The sequence below is a fragment of the Coenobita brevimanus genome, chromosome 100, assembly GCF_032717465.1.
Source record: "Coenobita brevimanus isolate Jiangsu-jjx chromosome 100, ASM3271746v2, whole genome shotgun sequence".
Classification (NCBI taxonomy): domain Eukaryota; kingdom Metazoa; phylum Arthropoda; class Malacostraca; order Decapoda; family Coenobitidae; genus Coenobita; species Coenobita brevimanus.
In genome coordinates, this window is record NC_137053.1 from 63,477,078 (window position 1) to 63,483,978 (window position 6,901).

Sequence of the window (6,901 nt, forward strand, 5' to 3'; positions counted from 1 at the left end):
AAACTTTCACAACAGCGACATGCAACTACCTACCACCGCCGGATATGAACCAGCACTGAGCGAAAGCCGAAAGACCGGCCCCATTGCTCTGTCAGGGCCGCGTAAGGAAAACAGATGCTTAAAGAGAGAATTAATAGGGACGAAATCCGTGTACTATGGGAATGTTTACGTCTAGCGTCATTGGGGATGGCCAATCAGAGACGTGGCTGGGTTGCCGCCTCCAGCATCCGCGTCCTCTATCGGCTACTGATAACACAAGGCTTTATCAACAATACGCAAGCCTTGCGTTTTTACTGACAATTATAGTCCTCACTATCATTCACCTATGGGTTACCAAAATATCCCAGCCATTTCCATAAAACTGGTACTGCATATCAGAGGAAACTTGTAAGTCAGATATAAAGTTAGCAACGGAAGTTATAATACACGATTTTTCCGTAATTAACTACAGTTTTAACGACGCAAAGGAATGTTAAAATGGATTCTTAGAGTGAGGAGCTTAATATATGATGAATATAGTACCACAGTGCCTGGTAACGTCCAAGAAATTAATTTTTGGAATATACACATAGCGTGATGCAGTTGGTGTGTTGGTGAAGGTCAGAGCCGAGTTGCCAACGTGCCGATCTGGCTAACTAACTTTACCTTCACTGGCCAGGTGAGAGACGCGTCCCTGCATACTCTAGTCTAACTCTATACCTCTCAATAAGGCCAGTTATCACCCTTCCCCCCTCTCTCTCTCGTAGTCCTTCTGTCATTTCGTTTATCTTTGTCCACTGTCATGTGTAGGTAGATGAGCACACACACACGAAATCAACAGATGTTCCAGATGTAAGGGAGAGAGAGAGAGAGAGAGAGAGAGAGAGAGAGAGAATCAACAGGTGTTCCACAGATGTACGAGAGAGAGAGAGAGAGAGAGAGAGAGAGAGAGAGAGAGAGAGAGAGAGAGAGAATCAACAGGTGTTCCACAGATGTAAGTCAGATAAGTGGTGCTGGAGAAAGACATCTAGCACTGGCGCCAACAGAGCCTTGCAACTCCTCTACAAGTTATATAAATGTCCACCAACTTCCTATACTCTGAAAGGGAAACTGTGGACTGTAGCAATGACAGCTTCTGCCTACAGTCCACTGAATTCAAAGGACAAGAACATGAACAACAAGGTAGATGAGTGGCAAATGTACAGCAGGATCCATATACTGTACAATAACGTAATACGAATATGTAACGGATAGGGATTAGGTGGTACTGTGACGATAACTGTTACTTAAGCCTCCATGAAATATCCATGACTGAATGAAGAAGGCATGACAGTTGCGGGTAGGAAAGTTGACTCTGGTTGCGGTGGGTGGGTGACGAGCAGAATGAATCAAGAGACAGTAATCGTCATCGTAATGGAGAAACATGTAACTCTCCTCAGTCCACCTGTCTCCGGTATCCAGAGTAAAATATGGAAATCGGCATTGCACTGAGGGTGCTAACAGAATCAAACAGTGTAAGAGTTAAAATCAATCACCTCCAGAGTTAAATCACCCTCTCTGTTCAATTCCTTAGTTAAATCGCTCTCTGTTAAATTACTTAGCTAAATCATCTCCAAAAAGAAACTAAATGCTTAAATCGCCGGCAGTTAAATAACTTCGTTTAAAGTTAAATCAAAAGTTAATCCACCCCAGTTAAGTTCAATCACATTCAACAGTAAAGTCATCCCTTTTAAATTTTCACTACTGTTGTGGAGGGTAAGGGTGAAACAGATAAGCAGATTCTGGGAGCACTTTATCTGACAACTGTGACGGGAAGCTATGATGATAGCTAGATCACTACTTGAGATGGTGATTAAGCCCTTCAGTTTGAGGACTTATAATTTATTCTTGATATCTATAAACAACTATACAGTACTATGTTTAGGGAAGATTTTTCTAACTAGGGAGATTAAATATAGCCTTCAATTGCTTCACTGTCATAAGTCTTTCCCAAGCTGAACACAGCTGCTGGTACCATACACTGTATACAAGAGATGTTCAAACAACGCAATGATACTGGGCACGAACTTTGCCCTCCAAGAACTACACACATTGCATGTTGCCAGTTTTCATCCAAATCGGCAAATATGGTGCTCACAGAGTACAGTGATGCCATATCTAACTTTGACCTTAACCTCTAAGAGATCGAGGAAAAAAAAAAAATCTAATCACTCCCCCCTCCCCACATACCTAAGTTCCAAGTTTCATCCAAACAGAATCAGGCATTCATGAGAAATTTTCCACACTCTGATCTCTTGACCATGACCTCTATCTGATCAAGGTCACAGATCAAAGTTAAAGTTCAGGATACAGAAACTATCCCTAAAATGCCTAATCCAATTTGGATCACAAACATTGTGTGTGGGAAGAAGAATAAAAGACTCAAGTTTTGGTGCACTTCGATCAAAGGAAAAGGTCGCAGTTCATGTGCCATGTTACTGTGCTCTCTCTCTCCCTCTCTAGTTAATATTTGCACCCTGTCACACTGCTACTGAGGAAGATGTTGACAATAATACTGCAAGAATATGTCGGACCTTCACTTAGTTACAGACGGTTGTACATATTCCTGTCCCCAACTCATACTTGAACCTATATCCAATTGTCTATCACCTCTGTACCAAAACAACTGCTAAACAAACCGAGTGTATTTCTACTTCCTAACCTCACAATCTTCCTTATGACCAGCGTCTGTGTTTGGATTATAAGTGGTTACCAAGGTACTGCAGTGCATATTACCCACCAGTTTTTAAAAGATTGTGTAGAGTGAACTGTACATGTAGATTTCATGTAAACAGACAGGAAATGTACTGGCTGAGAGAATGCTGGCCTGCTCTTTCTACTGATGAAAATAAGTAAAAATAAAGGCCTGAGTATGTATAGTACAGCTGTCCATCTATGTCATGCATCAGCAAACCAGCTAATGAAATACATGCACACATACATACCAGCAAAGGAGGATTGCCTGGAGAGTTCTGATGGCTAGTAATACAGAAGATTCATCTCTCCCATCACCAACTTTCTATACACCTCAGGAATGTTGCATTAAGACCAAACTGTCTAGTCTATGCCTATTGGTCTGAAAGTGGTAAGAAGAATTTTTATTTTTAACTGCCAATGCAGTCAACAAGATATTAAAATGAGCTATTCATTTCATAATTATAATCTTAGTTATCATGTTTATATTCTGGCTTATCACCCTTTCATAGCTTGCCACATGTTTTTCACTTCCCTTTGCAACAATTTTCTCTCTTTCTTACATGACCCTTCTTCCAAAATTTCTTACCACAATTAGTTCTACTTTCTCACCGTAAGCTCTGTCTCCTAGTATCTAGCTCCAGTATCATTCCCATCAAATCTTGATCAAATCTACTTGCCTATTCTAACACCCGATCACATCTGCAATTATTTATGTGCTTCTTTCTTTACATTCATTTAATTCATTCCACTTCAACCTCCTGTATTTTTTATTCAATTCCTCCATCTGACTCCACACATTTCCTGTGTGTCTTTTTCATCCATTCCAACCAGTCATCCTCATCCTACCTTTACTTCCCTCCTTAGGGTGACGTAGGATTTATAAACAAGGAAAAAGAGACATTAAAAAAAAAAGTTGGATAATTATCAACAGAATGCCCAGTGAAACTGGCCACACAATCACACACATACCATTTAAATAAACACGCACACACACAAAAAATCTTCTTTATTCACATGTCATATACTCAACCATATAGTCAATCCATCAACTGCTTGATTAAAAAGGGTGTGCTGAACTCTAATTTACAAACTTTTCATATACTCTCTCCACTGAATGCAAGGCCTGTAGACAAGCATTACAACTGGTGAGCTGAGGAAGGATTAGATTGGAATGTAATGGTGCTGTGATGAGGATGAAAAGTGGTAGACCGAGGTGGTTTGGGCATGTTCAAAGAAAGGAGGATGACAACTGGGTGTGGAAGGTGGGAAGTGTGAACAATGAGGGTAAGGTTGCAAGAGGCAGACCGACAGAGACTTGAGACAAAGTCATAGAGTACGACCTCAGAGATAAGGGATTGAGTAGGGAGGCTGCTAGGGATAGAGCACCATGGACAGACACCATTAGGTGACCAGGGCTGACACATGCAAGCATGTTGGAAACTTTAAAAGCAATACAAATGATATCACTCTCCATCCCATAATTCTGTGCATTAAGCCTCCTATGCTAAAAGAATTTCACCCTCAGAGGAAGTGGGTACTAAAATGCACTGCAATTCATTTCCAGTTTTACTTAAAAAGCACAAAAAACAGGTCTTGATTCCAGTGCTTTGATATGTTCAAATGGATTAATGATACCTACATATGGAAGAGGGTCCAAGTCAAGCTGAAACTGTTGTATCAATTACCGTTATCATTTGTGGGTCTCATTCTTCCATAAAGAGAAGGATAGTCTATAATTAACACTCAGTATTATAAACACTTAGGGACAGGGATCTGCTGTTTAAAAATCTGAGCAACCACATCATCATCATCATCATCATCTTCCCCACCTCAAAATGGGAGTGAGACATGACCATGAGAAAAAAGAAAAGGGAATAAACAAAAGTGGAAGAACTTGCCTAAAAGTATACTACCAGAGGCATTGTGGTCACAGAAACCAACTTATAAAACGGAGAATAATACTGGAGATATCCTAGAAGAAAACAAATCATCAACTTGTCTCTTCATGTGTAACTTGCCTTACTCTGTTGAACTACAGTATATACAAACTGGTGATGCTGCTTCTCATTATCAGTAGAAACTATAAAATATAATTAATGTATGCTGTTTATTATTAAAGCTAATGCTGCTATGACTCCTGCCTATCATAAAAGCTTAGTGTCCAAGGGACAACATAAAATGCAATATTTTGCATTCTGAATGCTTAATTTTCTGTACATTAGAGGTAAATAATATCTGCTGTGTACTTAAATATACTGCACTGTATAAATAATGAAGCATTATCACAATACCCTGGTAAAATACTAGATCCTATAGCATGATATTTATGGTCTGGATATCTTGACACAGAACGACATCAAATCTGTGATTCACTTAAAAAGTTATAATATAGGACGTCATTTAGGTGACCACCAGATGCTTATACAGTATGTATACAGGTGAAGGAGATGCCTGCCTGATAATGGATTATAAAACTCCTGCCTGATAATGGATTATAAAACTATCTTGATTAACTCACTGTAGGGAAGGATGTTGCTTATTACAGTCAGTCCTCATTACTAGTCAGATATGTACCATACAGTATTCTAAAATCCTGTATCTTAATTTTTTCCATGTAACTGGTACAGTAAACTGGGGTACACTGATACATCAGGTTTATAAGTAACAAGGCATCATTAATATGCAATATACTGCAATCCACTAAAAAAAAAAAAAAAAAAAAAAAAAAAAATATTGCAACAAGGACTCACTGTATTCAGAAAGACTGCTGTCCAATAAAATGGTATCACTGATAAGAACATCTCCCCCATCACACACGGGGAAACCAAAGATCATCACTTTCCGGAATGCTGGAAAAGGCCTACAATCCACCAATACAATGTTCTCTTCAATGACTGACTGTATGGATGTTTTGTTACAAGTAATGTTATTTGTGAACCATATCTGCAACTATTCCAGCAACCTTGTACTTTTCACACAGGCTTGTATGCCCACCTTCAGAGTCCAATACTCTAATCACATAATCACGGGATAACACTCTCTGTCCATGATGTGGTGGATAAACACTCAGTCACTAGCAAAATATTAACTAATACTTCTTGTTAACATCACTGGATATATAAGACAGAACAGTGATTATTATCTACAAAATGTAAATTTCTACGTCAACACAAAATCTTAATTATAAATTATTAGTACAACTGTTGTAAGAGACTCAAATGGTGCTAACAGAGGAAGGTATATACTGCAGTATTATTGTCTCAACATATTTCTAATCACTATACATTGTATCTCTACCTTAATACTGTACTTCAGAGTAGTGTAAATCTGATATAATTCAAACAGAAACAACCACTTGACCTAACACACCTATGATTATGGTACCTATTTGAGCAATTCATTGGCCCTTTCAGTGTTGTGGATAACCTTACTTCACACTGTGTTTGGTGATGCCTGATTCTTTTATTCATTGAAGAAAACCTATAGTAGTCATAACTTGTAGTAAAATTGCACCAATTTAAAATTTTCCTAAACGCCATGGCTCACCTGTTACCCAGACTGTATATAACAAAGATGCAGATTAATATTACTTATTAATACTAGTGTCATTTGCTATCATATATTGCACCTGTAAAGGACCATTCTTAGATACATGAATTACTGTACCAACTTCATGGCATAGAGACCAGTGGCACCCACAATCACAAGTATACCAAGCACATGCCTTCGGTGAAATTCATTAGCCTAGCTTTTTTTTTTTTTTTTTTTTTTTTTGTAAATCAATAAGTAAGACAGCCTTATTACATTTTACTACTTTGCATCCCATTAAAGGTAGCAGCATGATGTGAGGGTGTTAGTTTTTGATGGCAACATGATAAATTTAGACCTGCAAACTCCATAAACTCTGCATAGATTCAATGGCCAAAATTCAACCCATATAACATATACACAATGGTTTCCACTTGTTCTGAATGTGTTTTACAAAACTATAGGTCAGGCAGATCATTTGGTATTACTTTGATATGTGAGTGCCAATACTGACTAATGAGGCTGCAGATGCCACTGGTGACCCAACTTTGCAGCACAGGGCAGTGGCAAACTCCGGAATGCCACAGACTACAAGTTTTTTTTATTTTCTTCTTTTTTTCTTATTACAGAAGATGAAGAGAGGAAGGGGGGGGGGGGA